This window comes from Elaeis guineensis, chromosome 12 (genome assembly GCF_000442705.2).
Source record: "Elaeis guineensis isolate ETL-2024a chromosome 12, EG11, whole genome shotgun sequence".
NCBI lineage: Eukaryota > Viridiplantae > Streptophyta > Magnoliopsida > Arecales > Arecaceae > Elaeis > Elaeis guineensis.
The window spans coordinates 77,998,385-78,016,575 of record NC_026004.2 but is presented as its reverse complement, the minus strand read 5'-3'; positions in this window follow the sequence as shown (position 1 = coordinate 78,016,575).

Genomic DNA, 18,191 nt, shown 5'->3' with positions numbered 1-18,191 from the left:
GCTTCAGAGATCCATCTATAGATTGAAGCAGACATCTTGAAGTTGGACCATATGTTTTGATAAGGTGATCAGAACTTATAGCTTCGTTAAGAATAGAGAAGAATCCTGCATATACAAATGGACCAATGGGTCAGTAGTTGTATTTCTTGTTTTGTATATGGATAATATTCTCTTAATCGGGAATGATATCCTTACATTATAGGGATTAAAAGTCTGGCTGGCTTCACAATTCTCAATAAAAGATTTGGGAAAAGTATCCTACATCTTAGAAATGAAGATTTATAAGAATAGATCTAAAAGGCTACTTGGATTGTCCTAATCTACGTACATCGACATCATGCTGAAATGGTTCAGCATGAAAAATTTTAAGAAAGACTATCTTCTGATAGATCATGGAATTATTCTTTCTAAGAAGGATTGTCCAACAATCTCAGAAGAGAAAGAGCGTATGAGTAAGATCCCATATGCCTCGACAGTGGGGTCTATGAAGGAAATATGCGGTAGTGCAGTATATGCAATTTTAAAATTTTATGCAATAAAAATAATAGATTAAATGATTTAATCCTAGTCACATGTATAAGATCCTATCTTAGACTAACATATCATAATCTTTGATATGAAAATATATACTTTAGATCTAAAAATAAAAAATTGCATCGATCTCATCGATGCTGAAATTCTAGATCTAACTATTAGATTTACCATACGAATCAAAATAAGTTAGAGATCATTACCAAATAAATTTGATCTTGATCTCTTCTGGTCCAATGATTGGAGAAAATATTCTTCAGATCACTCACAGCCACACGGAGTCATCTGGCCTCTACAGGAAGATCCATGTGAAGACAGGCGCAGATCATAGATTAGGAGGTGCTAGCCTGCAAGCAACTTCGACAGCTGATTTATTCCTTCTTTTTCAAGTATCTTGGACACTCCAAAGCTAGAAAGGATCAAGAGGAGGAATAGAGGAGGAGGTGAAGAGGCTCTAGAAATAAAAAAATACCAAGGGAATGATCATGAGACGTCCAAGAGAGAGGACCCCTTTTTATAGACTAGGAATTAGGGTTTTCCAAGGAAAGGCATTAAGAGTCAATGCCAAAACCTCCTTTTGGCATCCCAAAAAATTCCAAAAAAATTATTAAAATGAAGAGAAGGATTCTGGAGTCTCACATACCTAAGGATTCTCCAAGAAAAATAAGAAAAAAAAATAAATATGGCACCAAAAATATTCCATATATGAAAATTCTCTTTCTTAGTTTACCTCTTATATCTAATTCGGCTCGCATTCGAATTAGGTAAGAGATAATATTATGACTCATCAGCTATAGCCACCCACTCTTATTGGATCCTCTATCATGATGCCAAAAATTATAATTCAAATCCAATTAAGCATGAAGAAATTGGCATGGATCCAGGTGTGGAGCAGGAGATAAGGATAGAGTCTAAGTTGATAAGGACTCTTCATTTCTAATTCTGATTCTAATCCAAATCAAATTTGAATTGAACCCACTAATAAAAATAAACCTAATCTTATTAGAAATCTAAATATCTCATCAAATTTTTAACCCAAATAGGAATTAGCCAAGTCAAAATCCAGATCGAATTAGGATCAAATTTTCTTTATAATCGAGTTCAATCATATCAAACCCAATCAGAGTCGAACTGAATCTAATTCAATTAGATTTGATCCAAAAGCTCTTTGCACAATCAAATTGAGTCAATTAGTAATCTAATTACTAATTAATTCTTCAAAAATAGTAGAGTTCTAGTCTCAGTGGGGCTCTCTTCCAAAGTCCTAGTTCGAGTAGGACTCTTCATCAGAGTCACAATCCAATTGGACTCTTCAGCCATCTAATCTGATTAAATCTTCTAATGCGTGTGATCCTATAGGTTCGAATCTAAGTCGGTAGTATAAGAATAACTTCTTATACCAATCAATGTAACTATCTAGCAATGATGATCCGATGATCAGATAGGTCGAAGTATTGCAAAGCAACCTTCTAGAACCTACTGGCATATGATTACTGTGTAATTCATCCTTTTGATCCAAATGCTCAAGATGATCTAAAATTTAACTGTCAACCCTAATTTAGTCAACCACATTGTATCTTAACCTTTCAAATCCATCTTATGGATTACCCTGGCCAAAGTTTTATTGAATTGAAATACACTGATGCATATCTCCTACTAATTCAGAGGGGTCAATTCTATCTTGACTCACACACCGACTTGATAAGTACTTGACTACACCCAGTAGCCTTCCGTCACTGAGTTAGAAACTCAGATAGTTCGATACTAAAGTACAGTGAGTTGCTTACAAGTCACCATGATGGTCTCAGATCGGAGGGATATTTATATCCATATCCTTCATGAGCTACTCTTGACAGCAAAGTACTCGACACATGATCACGTTTGATGCGAATGTACTCTTACATTCCATCTACATGCCATAATAGTGTCTCTACACTCCTTGGTTAAGAGGACAACCAACTCATATAGTATGCAATGATCTATACTTGATAATATTATCATCCTATTAATAGTATATCATTTGATCGCGAATATTTTTAAGGACTTAACGAAAAATCCTCCTTTGTCGATTAATTATAGTCTTAAGAACTTCATTACAACACAGGAGTTCAAAGATGGATAATTTTTAATGAAAATATCAAATAATTTTTATTAATAAAAATTCATATATAATTTTTAAGATGAGCACAATCGTCTAACGACTGGCTTTGAGATACATTTTTCAACAACTCTCACTTAGACTAAAGCCAATCGGTATAGTGTCGAATATCCATCTTCGACTTATGGTCATCAAACTCCTTGATTCCAAGAACTTTAGTAAATGGATTGGCCAGGTTCTCCTTCTTATCAATTTTCTGAAGGTCGACGTCACTTCAATCCACGATCTTCCAGATAAGGTGATAGCGGTGCAGAATATATTTGGTGCACTGATGTGATCTTGACTCCTTGGCTTGAGCAATGGCTCCAGTATTATCACAGTATAACAAGATAGGGCCATCAATAGAGGGTGCAACTCCAAGCTCATCGATAAACTTCAGCAACCATATAGCTTCCTTCGCAGCATCGGATGCCGCGATATACTCTGCTTCGCAAACAGAGTCTGCCACAGTGTGCTGCTTAAAACTTTTTTAACGAATCGCTTCATCGTTTAGGATAAAAATATAATCCAACACACTCTTACTATTATCAAGGTCTGACTGAAAGCTAGAGTCTATGAACCCCATCAGTTTTAAATCAGTTTCACCATACACAAGCCACTAGTCCTTAGTATTTTTCAAATACTTAAGAATGGTCTTTACGACCTTTTAGTGATTTTTTCTTAGATCAGACTGGTATCTGCTCACTATCCCTAGTGAGTATGCTATGTCTGATCTCGTACATATCATGACATACATAATAGAACCCACTATCGAAGCATATGAAACTCTACTCATACACTCTCTCTCTTGAGGAGTTATCGGACAATCTCCTTTCGAAAGAAAAATTTCTTGGCCTATCAGAAGATAGTCTTTCTTGAAATTCTCCATGCTGAAATATTTTAGCATAGTATGTATGTACGTGGATTGTGAGAGCCCAAGCAACCTCTTAGATCTATCTCTATAGATCTTCATCCCTAGGATATAGGCTGCTTCTCACAGATCTTTTATAGAGAATTATGATGACAGCCACACTTTTATTCTTTATAATGCCAGGATATTATTTTTGATTAAAAGAATATCATCCACATACAACACAAGAAATATAATTATAGAACCATTTGGTCACTTATATATGCAGAGTTCCTTTCCATTCCTAATGAAGCCATACGTTCTGATCACCTTTATCAAAACATATGTTTCAACTTCGAGATACTTGCTTCAATCCATAAATAAATTTTTGAAGCTTGCACACCTTGGACTCATCTGTAGATGTGAATCCTTCAAGTTGTATCATATACACTTCTTCATTCAACTCTCCATTTAGAAAAACTATCTTCACATCCATCTACTAGACTTCATAGTCCAGGTATGCTGCTATCGCAAGCATGATCCAAATGAATTTTAAGCAATGTCACAGAAGAAAATATCTCATCATAGTCAATACCATAATACTGATGATAACCTTTGGTAACCAAATAGGCTTTATAGGTCTCCATCTTTCCGTCTGTGCCTCTTTTCCTCTTGAAGATCCACTTACGCCGTATGGATTTAACCCTTTCAGGTGGGTCAACCAATATCCATACATCATTGACCTTCATAGACTCTATTTTGAATTTCATAGCTTCAAGCCATTTGTCAGAGTCAGACCTTTGCATCACACCCATGTAGGTGATCGGATCCTCACTGTTCTCATCGAGTTTAATAGGATCTCTATCCTGGATCAAGAAACCTAAGTATCTGTCTGACTGAGGTGGTATTCTATCGGATCACCTTAAAGATGTTTGTTCATTGGGCTCCGAATTTGATCTCGTCAAATCTGGTTCAGATTCAATCATTGATGTCAGTTCTTCTACCTGTCAAACTTCATCAAGTTTGATTTTAGAGACACTTATTCTTTCACCAAGAAATTTTTTTTCCAAAAAGTATGTCTTACTACTGACAAACACCTTTTGTTCAGTAGGCAGATAAAAGTAATATCCCCTCATTTCCTTGAGGCACCCTACAAAATTACACTTATAGAATCTAGGGCTAAGCTTGTCAGTTTGTAATCGTTTAACATAAGCCGGACATCCCCAGACCCTAAAGTAAGAGAGGTTCAGCCTACGCCCTGACTATATCCCATATGGTGTCTTACTAACTGACTTGCTCGAAATATTATTGAGCACAAGACAGGCTATTTCAAGTGCATATCCCCAAAAAGAGATCGACATAGTTGTAAACCCCATCATGGACCGAACCATGTCCAACAATATTCGATTTCTCCTTTCTGAGATGCCATTATGCTGTGGTGTCCCTGGAGGGATCCATTGGGAGAGAATCTCATTCACTCCTAGATATGTCAGAAATTCATTGGAGAGGTATTCACCTTCTCGATCAGATCGAAGAGTTTTAATATTTTTTTTAGTTTATTTTTTTACTTCATTACGAAATCATTTGAACATTTCAAATGATTCAAACTTATATTTCATCAAGTAGACATACTCATACCTAGATAAGTCATCTGTGAATGTAATGAAATAGCTATACCCTCCTCTAGCACATGTGCTCATGGGTCCACATACATCAGTATGTATCAGACCCAGCACATCATAGGCTCGTTCATCTTTTTCAGTAAAAGGTGATTTGGTCATCTTTCCAAGCAAACATGACTCATAGGTAGATAACGATTCATAATCATTTTTATCAAAAATTTTTTCTTAAGCTAACTTATTCATCCTGTTCTTATTGATATGACCTAGCCTACAATGCCAAAGGTAGGCATCCGCGACATCATCTATTCTAGAGCGTTTATTTGAAATGTACATTACATTAGGCCTAGATACAATATAGATACCATTGTTCAACTATCCACACAAAATTGTAACACCATTCAAAATAATATCATAAAAGTTTTTCTTTATTGATATTTCAAAATTGAAATTGGCCAAAAAATCTACAGAAGTAATATTTAAAAGAAAACTAAGATAGTAATGACACTCATCAAGAATAATATACTGAGACTCGAATATAAGCTTGATGATTCCTAAAGCTAGAACTGGAACTGATCTTCCATCTCCATTGTTCAGGAATCTCTTGCCATCTTCAAATCTTTTAGTGACCTGAAGACCTTGCAACGAATTGCAAATATGAATAGAACTGTCGATATCCAATACCCAGGTCATTGTATCAAAAAGAGAGAAGTTACAAGATGTTATCACATAAGTACCTTATCCAGCAACTGATTACTTCTTCTTTCTTGGCTTGTTTGGGTCAAGAGAAGTGATATACTGAGAACAATTTCTCTTCCAATGATCATGTTTCTTGCAAAAGAAGCATTCTGCATGACTTTGATCAACCTTAAACTTAAATTTTTGGGACTGACTCCTAGCACCAGGCACCTTCTTATTTTTCTTCTTTTTCTCTTTCTTAAAGGGACGACGACTACCCGAAGAAGATCCTCCCACTAGATTCACCATCTCCTTATGGAGCTAGTGATCTTCTCAAAAGTCTATAGCAACCCCAACAGACCATAGTAGTTGACTACAGACTTCGTCAACTACAGACTTCATCATTTTGAAATGACTGAGGAATGACAGGTAGGACTTGGGTAGAGAGCTCAGGATCGCATCCTTCTCCAGCTGTTCAAGTAAGGAGAAGCTGAGTTTACTCAGTTTTTTAATCTGCTCGATCATGTACAATACATGATCGATAATAGATGTACCCTCCCTCATCCAGATATTAAAAATAGTTTAACTAGTCTTGTACCATTCAACATCATCAAGAGTACCAAAGGAATCTCTCAACACTTGAAGTATTTTCTCTGGCTGAGCCTCTTCAAACTTTCAGCTGAACTCATCATTCATGGAGGCCCGCATAATGAAATGAACTATAGTGTGGTCATTGAGCCAGTTCAAATAAGTGTCTCAGACTATGCCTCGAGCATTAGGAGTAGGCTCTTTAGGTGTCGGATCTATTATCACATAAAGGATCCTCTCATACTCCAGGACTATCTTTAACTTTCGATACCAATTATCAAAATTTGATCTGGTAAGCTTCTCGCTGTCCAACAGGCCATATCTACACATACAAGAAAAATTCAAAACCTAATTAGTATATAAATTTGTTAATCCTAAAGACTTAGACTTTAGTCTAAAGATCCTCCCACTATTTTATATGAATTAGTAGTCTCTACCTCTAATTCAAGAATTTACCTTAATTTCTTAGCGGGTACTAGAATCCACATATACTACATATAGGCTCGAGGATAGCTCGATCAACTCATATGCACCTATGGGTAGGTTCTCAACCAATTATTTTTTTAAATAATTTTTAATATTTAATTTAGCCCCAGATTTTATTTCAGTAGGCAATGGACTTCCACTGAAAGTTTTGGTTAGATCAAACTATTTACATGAACCTATTCAGTGATTCTACCTAATGAGTGATCAGGTTTGAGGATGGCTCAGTCAACCCAATCATCATTAGATAGTTCAACAGAGTCATTATATGATGAATGGTAATCCCATCATTCAGAATAAACAGCAGATGGATGGTGCCTGCAATATCAATCATAAATAATAGATCCATTACCATTCACCTTAATGGGAGGCTATGATTTAGTTATCAGCATAACTAGCTCATTTTAGAGACCTAATAATTTAAAAAATTTAATCAGTTTAGAGAAAAAGATAATGAAAAAGATCAATCAATAGACCATAATCCTCTCACTGACTTCATCAAGTCACTTAATCAAATTAGGTTATACTGATTGAACTGGCACCTAGATTAGTCACACTGATCAACCTTAATGGCATGGACTAACTCGAATCACTTAGCGATCTAATCAAAATCTAGTTCACCAAATTGGTCACATAAGTGAGATCAATGAGAGGGTCTGCTAAGCTTGCCTTAGACACCATCAAAATAGTTAGATAAGTCTCTCTCAATTAAAAACCATCGGTCGAAATGCCAAACATACCTTAGACATCAATTGGTTAACTAGTTTCGATTTGACCAACCTAATGATTCGGGTTCAACTACTGAGCCACAATCAAGGTTCATTTGATCTAATCAAAGACATGGACTTGACCATATACAACTATTATACTAGAAAAATCCTGATTAATCTAATTCAATATTTGGTTAGACTTAATCAATTTCTCTACATGGTCAATCAATTCTTTAATTCTAATCTTAGGTCTAACCCAATTAAAGAGAAGGACCTGATTTGAGCTAACCCATGCCCCATATTTTATGCAATATCATTAGATCTAAATCATAATTCTAGGTCTATTGGGTTTAACACTTAATTCTTAATTAAGTTTTGCATCAACATGATTAAGATTTTGAAAATAATTTTTTCATGTAAACCTTTTACATCTAATCATAAAATTTTTTAAATTAAATCTAAATTTTTATGATTTTAAATCAAAATAATTTTGATTAACTAAGATTAGATGTAACTAACCATCTTTGCAACTTGCATCATATACAACAACACCTAGGGGTTTCAAGATCTAGAATTTTGCAAGAAAGTAAGTTTTTTCTTTTCACTTTCTTTTTCATGAGATCTCATAGTGGCACCCCTACACGCCATGAAAAGTATCCCATTGAATGGGAGGAGAGGGTCATGAAACCCTACTTGCTCCTATGACTGGATGGCTTGGTGATTACCCAATCCGAGTACTTTGCTACTCAGAATATTTAATATAAATAAATAATAATTAGATCTGAAAATAAATTAATTTAGATATAATCTAAATCATAAATAATCAGATCAAATAAAAGAATTAGATCTAAAGTTATATTGATTCACTTCAAAACAACCATGCTCTAATACCAGTTGAAGAAAATATGCGGTAGTGTAGTACATGTAATTTTAAAATTTTATGTAATAAAAATAATAGATTAAATAATTTAATCCTAATTACATATATAAGATTCTATCTTAGACTGCCACATCATGATTTTGATATAAAAATATACACTTTAGATTTGAAAATAAAAAATAACATCAATCTCATCGATGCTGAAATTCTAGATCTAACTATTAGATCAACTAAAAGAATCAAAATAAGTTAGAGATCATTACCAAACAAATTTGATCTTAATCTCCTCTGGTCTAATGGTTGGATAAGATATTTTTTAGATCGCTCACAGCCACACAGAGTCGTCTGACCTTTACAGAAAGATCCATCCGAAGATAGGCACAAATCAGGGACTTGAAGGTGCTAGCCTACAAGCAACATCGATAGCTAATTTGTTCCTTCTTCTATTGCTACTAGTATAGAAAATATTTTAGATGCACCCTGGCCATCCAATTGAATGGGACAATTTTTCCTTCAGGAGACATGTCCAACTTTTGGGCAAGAAGAGAAAGAGTGTGTTACCTTCAAAATAACCAACCATTGGTTGTTAGAAAGAAGAGATAAGAGAAGGGGCGTCCAACCTTCTCTTCACATTGAAGGAAGCCTCACGCCCATCTTTTTCTCATGCCAACCAATCCTTGTGTTAGATGTATGCCTTAAAAGCCAGATTGGCTAACACATGTACACTTTTTGAGGCATAATTTTGTAATTAAATTTTTGAAATTAATAAAATTAGATTATTTTTTCATTCATATTATGTATATTTCTGTATCCATGAATTATCCGAGGAGTTGACCTGATAATGATATGTGTTCTCAAGAGTTGAGAATTTGAAGCACATATTATTTAAGATCAATTTCTAAATGCTCCCAATCGATAGATCATCACGAAAACGGTAAATGATCTGGATGGATTGGTGTATGAATCACTTTTCTTCTCGGATAGATGAGTCTTAAGTCTACAATGTGAAGACACTAAAGCAAGAGTGTTGGTGCTTGATAGAGATCAAGGATATTGAGTGTGACCAGTATGAGAAATCACTTGGATGCTACCCACTCATCAGTGACTTACTCGATGTTGCAGTTGTGAAGATAGTTCTTTGACCTGTGGTGTCTCGATTGTTCAAAATAGGATTACTATAGTTTGGCTGTATAATCACTTGGTTATCTAGCCATTCAAAATCTTACAGTATATGTTGGCTACAATATGTCTATTATAGGAATAGGATATGCACCATGATGGAATCTATGAACTCTAATAGATAGGAAGAGGTCCTATGCAGTTCATGAGACTATCTTAAAATCTATGGCTATGATAGATGAATGATGGAAAAGAGTTTTCATAAGATTTTGTATGGACTCGAGTTGATTGAATCTGGCACATGACGGATGAAAGAGTTTGACAAGTTATTCTTGACCTACATCTTGTCGAAACTCATGATAGAAGAATCGAAGTATATGGTAACTGCACCTAAAGATTTAATATTCCATTCTGTTAGGTTGTCACTACATATTGCTAGATGTCACTAGTGGATTATGAGGCTTATCGAGTATCATCTTGATGATCAATGATCCTTGATGGGCAGAGTTGAAATCATTCTAATCCATCGAAAAGAGTTTTGATGATATTGTGATAGAGATCACTGTATATCTTACTACTAGATAGAATAGAATCTATGAGATCACATACATAAGAGATCTTTGTCCAATCAAATAGTTGATCTGTGATTATGCTGAAAGAATAATATCCTATAAGCCAATCGCATGTATGATGTGATGACATATTTTTTTATATTTTATCTTTCAAACTCATATATTTGATATTTAATTATTAATAAAATTAAATATTTTATTTCATTATATGCTACATCTTAATATTTGTTTAAGATTATAATGAACCCCATAGATTAGGGCAATGGTTTTAAGGCCATAATGAGATCATACCAGTGAGACTTAAATTCTTGATAGTCTTAATCTAAATTTTTTTCAGTCATAAGATCATTGAGTTGGAGATCCATGATACTGGTAAGACTGGCATATCTTATGTATGCTCGACGGAGAAGATTGTTGATCTTATAATCATTTGTGTGGTGATACTAATACGAGGATATGGGTGCTCATTAGAAAATTAGTTTACTGAATTGACCTAACGACAGAACATCTGATGGAGCTTTATATGTATGTCAGTCGATTGTCTTTTGGTGGGAGTAGTGCAAGTAATCTTTTAACCTAAGATCATCATGGTACCTTGTATAAATGAATCTATATTTTGGTTTATTCTCTAACTTGACTCTTTGATGCTTGTGTGGGATGTTTTGGATGTAGTGAAGTGTATATAAAGGCTATGAGTAGTCAACAAGAAATTGATCACTCTTTATAAGGGGAGAGAACGTCCTATATGATCTCATAGGTTGATGATTGAAGAAATCTTTGGCCAAAGCAGGATGTTAATTAGAAAATTTTTTTAATATATTATCAACTAAATCATCATCTTTTGATTGAGATATATATAGATAAGTGTTTGGACTTAATATGATTTCATGCCCATAACTCATCTGAAATATTGTATGATCGAAAGATTGAATTGCATGAAAACTTGCCACTAAAAGATATTTTTGGTATTTCTACCGAATTTGATGTCTTCTGGATAGTCATGACATATTGCTAGACATCAATCTTGACTTGCAGACTCATATGAATTAAAAGAGTTTAATTTAAAAATTAATTAGAAAGAGTTCAAATAAATTAGTACATTTGAACTGACCTAATCTAATCAGATTGGTTTAGGTCATAAGCCTGAGTCCATTGCTAGCTAGATATGAAACCCAATAGGTCACACACTTTAGAATTTGATCTTGATCTGATCTAATTAGATTTATTGTAAATCCTATGGGTTAAATTAACTTGCTAGCATATGAATTAATCCAAGTTCTCAAATTGAGTTAGGTTCAAAGGTGTTTGAGCTAACTTTTATCTTGATACTTTGACCTAATTGGATTAGGTTTGATCCTATGGATATTTAGGTGGCTTGATTAATTAGTTTGAAAGAGTTTCATCGTAATCCAACCATCTTCTCCTCCATGCCACCACTTAAAATTCCATGCCATTTATGATTAAATGCCCCATTTAATTTGGCATTAAGAAGAAGTCCTTCTAATTTACTTATCTTTGTTTCTCATGCCAACACCTTATCCCATGCACCATCTAATGGCGCCTTGACTTTTGGATAAGGGAAGGAAGAGTCCTTCTTTTCTTGGTCTCCTCCACATGCCTAGGATTCCATGTGATGCCTAAAATTATGTGGAAGCCTAAGGGTTATACATAGAGATGTGTGTGCGCCAAAGGAAGAGTTCTACACCCCTTCATTCCTTATATATAGGGGCACCCCATATGGGTTGGCATACCTTATTATGGGTGTTTAGGCATGAGGTTAAGAGGAAAAGAGATAGAAAAAATCTAAGAAAAAGACAAGAAAAAAAGTGAGAGAAAAATAGAAAGAGAAGACAAGAGAGAAAAAGGAAATGCAAGTATTGCTATTCCTAGGGTTCAGATTTTTCAAGAGTTGGATTTCTAAATCAGATTTAGATAGTGAAATCTTTTGAGAAAAGGTTTCAGATATTGGCCTAGTGGAGATATCAAGGCAATCAAATGAGGGTGCAATCCATTCTTAAAAAGAAAAGTTGGCAGTGTACTTGTGAAGAAGACTGCAACACTACATCAAATTGGGAAGGATCCTGATCAATCCTGTGTAGATCACCATTAGAGGACATCTACTTTAGTATACTGTGGAGATCATCCTTGCATCAAATCATCATCTTCAAGAAGGTATATTTTCTACCTAATATGCATGCTTGATTTTTTTGATTGAAATCTATGAGACAATCCTAGGGTTTGTGTTCCAGATTGTATGTTTTAAGTGTTAAAACTTGTTAAAAATTTTTGAAAACCATATTTCACTGTGTAATTAGAACCCAACAATGGTATCAAAGTATGCTCATTAGATTTAATCAAACAAGTTGTTATTGTTATAATACAGATTAGATCTGATTTATATGATGCCATATTATTTTAATTGATTACTTATATTAATCTTTAATTAAAATTATTTTGACCATGATCGCAGTTAGACTTTAAATTTTAGTTGCTAAATTGAGAATTTATGATAATCTAAAATTTTATGATTCATGATAGATTGATGCTTTAATCAATTTTATTAGGGTGTATTGGACTTAGCTCAATTATTGACTTGGTCAAGCCTAATTAGACTAGGGTTTGAATCAATTATAATCCAAATTGGATTATGATTCAATATGTTGGCCCAAGTCAATTTTGACATGTGAATTGGATCAAGGGTTGAGTCTAAATCATTGTCAAATGAAATTGGCTCAAGAGTTGAACCAAAGTCATATATACACCCTACATGATCCTAGCAATCATGATTTTGGCATAGGCATATAAATGATATTACATTTTCAATCACATAATTTATTGCTTAAATGCTTTTTTGTGATATGCATATTCCACGTGATGTTAAAGTTAGGATATACTTGAGACCATTAAGTCCTCATAAAAATTATATTAAGTTGTAATGTTGTGAACCAACAAGCTAACTAATTCTTGAATCAATTAATCCATTGGTGTCTTAAGAGTGTTTCAAATGCAGTGGTCTTTTAATTAGGACCATTTGCTTATTTGGCCAACTTGTTGGTGTCTAAGAAAAGCAATAAAAAACCTTCCATCAAACTTAATATTTTTCTGGCTAATTGGATTAGTTTGAATCTTGAATTAGGATTGCTTGGTGTTGAGAAAACTGCATATGCCTTCCTTCATGCTAAGCCAATTTCATGTCAAAAATTATAGTAGGTTTGTTGTGTACCCATAAGACTTACTATGAGGATTGATGTAGGGTTATCCTAGTGTATAGTAGATGCTTAGGGTATATTTGGATGCATTGCTTTATTATGCAACCATAAGGACAGCATAATTTAAATATGACTGTATAGAAATGAAAGATCTGACTTAATTAAAATATTATAGTTTGTTGTGCAACCACTGTTGGAATTCAGGGTTTGATGCATACATATGTATCTCAAAAACTTTATTTTCTAAACACCGTAGCAGAGAATAAGATTAAAATACTTTTAATCTAAATTATGCATGCATGAAAATATAAAATCATTTGGATCTATCTCATATACTAAAATTGATATATGCTGAAATTCAGATTGTGATCAAATCATATACCTGTTTCGCAATCTTTTTCTTCAAATCTGGATCTGAAAGAGAAGAGATTCTCTCTTAGCCACACAAGTATCTGACCTCTATGAATATCCACTCAAGATCAGTATGGAACAGTCCTCTTTAATCTGAATTTTGGTTCTCCAAAATTTAGCCGGCTGAATCTGAATGAAGTCTAGATCGCGATCAATGCTTGATCTTTCTCCTTGATCTTCTTCTTCTCCTCTTCTCTAGAGTTTCTCCTTACTTTGTGCTGCTACAAAATACTAGCAACCAGCAAATTATGGGATGCCCAACACCTTGGGTGTAGAACTCCTTGGGACCCGCATCCCAAGGGATGGGCGTGTAGAACGCCCAAGAGAAGAGAAAGGGAGAGGAAGAGAGGGTATGGGGAGAGCCTTTGGATGTGAGGGGCTGCTGGTTTTGATGCTCTATGGATCTTAGGAGAGGTCCCTTTAAATAGGCACAAGGATTGAATCCTATTCAATCATATAATACAAGTCCTACATGTATTGGGTTTCCTATTAACTTAAGTTATCCAACATACTTTAGGAGACCCTTTAGGCGCCAACAATTGGATCCCTTGCACCCCGAATTAGACATCCCAAAATACACCCAAAAGATGCTTGATAAATAGTATATTTTTACATTTATTGTAGGTATTTTTGATAATTTATGATGCTAACATCTTCTTAAAAATCTAATTTCATTAATAAATTAGATTTTCTTGTAAAAATAAATAATTTTAGAAAAATATGAAATTAAAGCATCTTTATAGAAAATAGATATTGATTTAATTAAATAATTTAAGTACCAAAATGATGAAAAATTTAATGTATATTTTTTTTCTTATTTTTCAGACAAAAATCGAAGTGAAAATCAAGCCAAAATATCTTTAAAAATAATTTTTATTACCTCCGATACATGGTGGATCGGTCGCTCGATCCACAGAGCCAGAACGTGGTCCACAGAAATAGTCACGTGGTCTATAGGTGCGGTTCACAGTGAGAAAAGAATTCTGGGTGTGATCTAATGGCTGACATTCATCCCGACCTAGATCTGATGGTCAGCATTCATTGTCAGTTTATAAGAAGAGGATTTGCGTGATTCGACGATCCAGTAGCAATCTATCACGTGATCGGATGGCTGAGAATGCTCCCGACTATGTTAAGGAAATTTTTTGTATGATTCGACGGCCAGAAACCAATCTAAGGCATGATCGAACGGCTGTGGTGGAATCCGACCCTGATAAAGATTTAAACATCAAATTTTGGGCAGATCTAGGTAGTTCAAAATCCATTTGATGGCCAGAAAAATTTTTAAAAATTTTTATATGATTTCTAAGAATTTTAGGGCTTCTTTTTGTACCAAAAAATTATAAAAAATTTATTTGTAAATAGAGGGTCCAGAAATAAGCTTTAGGAGAAAAAAGATTAGCAGAAAGTCAAGAAGAAAATAAATAGATTTAGGGACTCAAGAAGAAGAAGGAGAAAAGTTAGTTCACTCTATGGAGTACGACAGAAGAAGGAGAGATCATTAACCATATTTCTGACGAGACTGGACTGATCAACTTCAAATCCTTGTTACAGTTTTATTTTTATTTTATTTTATTATTTTTTTTAAATTTTTTATACTTCAATTTTAATTTTAATTAATATAAAATTTATTTTCTTGCACTTTAAATTTTTGTCTTTTATTTTTCACAAGTAGATACTAGGATCTAGTTAGTAGATCTTAGTATCAATTTATTTTATACTTTTTAAATTCTTATTATTTATTTTTATTGTAAGTAGATACTAGGATCTAGTTAGTAGATCTTAGTACTGATTTATTTTTTACACTTTTAATTTTTATTTTCCAACCTAAATTACTTTCTTCAAAATTTTATTTTTTTTTTATAAAATCAAAAATTTCAAATTAAAATCCTACCTTCTCTATGAATTTGACCCGACTCACTATTTTCTATATATTTCTATGTACTTTCTATATATTTGTCATTAAGACACCATGATTATCAATCAAATTCTGACTTCAATAAAAATTAAAAATATATAAAAAGTAGTGAGTCGGATCGAATCCACAGAGAAGGTAAAATTTTGATTTGAAATCTTTGATTTTATAAAAAAAATAAAATTTTGAATAAAGTAATTTAGGTCTAAAAATAAAAATTAAAAATATAAAAATTAAATTTGGTACTAAGATCTACTAACCAGATCCTAGCATCTACTTGCAATAAAAATAAATAATAAGAATTTAAAAAGTATAAAATAAATTGGTATTAAGATCTACTAACTAGATCCTAGCATCTACTTGTGAAAAATAAAAGACAAGAATTTAAAGTACAAAAAAATAAATTTTATATTAATTAAAATTAAAATTGAAATATAAAAAATTAAAAAAAAATAAAATAAAATAAAAATAAAACTGTAACAAAGATCTGAAGTTGATCAGTCCTGCCTCATCGAAAAGATGGTTGATGATCTCTCCTTCCATCGTACTCCATAGAGCGAACTAACTTTTCTCCTTCTTCTCCTTGGGTCTCTAAATCTATCTATTTTTTTTCTCTATTTTTTTCTTGACTTTCTACTAATTTTTTCTTCTCCCAAGGCTTATTCCTGGACCCCCTATTTACAAATGATTATTTCATAATTTTTTGATCAGAAAAGGAGTCCTAAAATCCTTAGAAATCGTATAAAAATCTTTAAAAATTTTTCTGGCCATCGGATGGAGTTTGAACCACCCAGATCTACCCAAAATCTGATGTTTAAATCTTTATCAGGGTCAAATTCCACCACAACCATCCGATCATGCCTTAGATTGGTTTTTGGTCGTCAGATCGTACAAAAAATTTTTTTAACACAGTCGGAAGCATCCTCAGCCATCCGATCATGTGATAGATTGCTTTTGGGCCATCGAATCGTGCAAATCCTCTTCTTATAAACTGACAATGGATGCTGATCATCGAATCTGGGTCGGGATGAATGTCAGCTGTTGGATCGCACCCAGAATCTTTCTCTCACTATGAACCGTGCCTGTAGACCGTGTGACCATTCCTGTGGACCATGCTCTGGCTTTGCGGACCGAGCGACCGGTCCACCATACATCGGAGGTAATAAAAATTATTTTTAAGAGTATTTTGGCTCAATTTTCACTCTGATTTTTGTCTAAAAAATAAGAAAAAAATATGTATTAAATTTTTTAAAAATTTCTTATCATTTTGTTGGTTAAATTACTTAATTAAATCAATATTTATTTTCTATAAATATGCTCTAATTTTATATTTTTCTAAAATTATTTATTTTTACAAGAAAATATAATTTATTAATAAAATTAGATTTTTAAGAAGATATTAGCATCATAAATTATCAAAAATACCTATAATAAATATAAAAATATACCATTTATCATACTCTCCAACTTAAACTTTGCTCATCCTCAAGTAAAGAAAGAATTTAGAATTAAGTATCATTTAACTTAAAGTTTCAAATTTCATCAAATAATTTTCAAAAAGAATCACTGATATTCAGTAGAGCATGAGTGAAGTATGTCATTGGGATATTAATACTAATCAATGTGGGAGTTAAATTAAGAATACTAAATTTTTTTTGAACTTTTTCAAATTATTCCTACCTTTATCTCCAAATCATTCACCTTCATATGGACAAGTATATTGTTACTTTCATTCTTCATTTATTGAACTCTTTTTTTTTTCTTTTTTATTTTGTAATATTGTACTGCTATTGAATGTCTTAACCTCTTAAGCTTTCTGTTTGACATATGTAGTAAGTTTTCAATTAATGACTCCCAAACCAGATAGCTTTAGGGCACTAGGTATAGAATATCCCTCAGATCTGCTTACTCAAATCAAATAGGCTATGAGTTAAAACTAGCTTTACAACAAAGCTTCTTTGCCCTTCATATCTTTTGATGTGAAACTCAATGCTTGCTTAGGCAAAGAGACTCGGTTACTCAGCATGAAGTACTTGAAAACTCTTTTTTTTTTTTGAATATATAAAAAAATGTATAGTTACTTTACACAAGCCCACAAAAAGTTAACTCTTCTTTGATGCTAGTAAAAAAATTTAAAAATATTCAAAAAAAATTATTTAAGTTCTAAACTTAACTCTTTATTGAGTTTTCTTAATACTTGATCCCTCAATATCTCACAAACTCTCTGGTCTGTGCATCAATTTTCTTTTAAAAATACTTAGTTTAACTCGATTCTTAAGTATAATCAGGTGCTTAAATACTAAATACTAATTTACTTGAGGACTTTAAAAATTTAAAAATTTTTATTATCCCTTCCAACTTAATCGACATTATCCTCAATGGAGTAGAAAAAATGAAGGGTGCATGCAAAAAAAAGAAAAGAAGAGATGGCACCTGATCCAGAAGTCTTTTCAAAATTGATTCTCCCCCCAACTTAGCCAAGATTATCT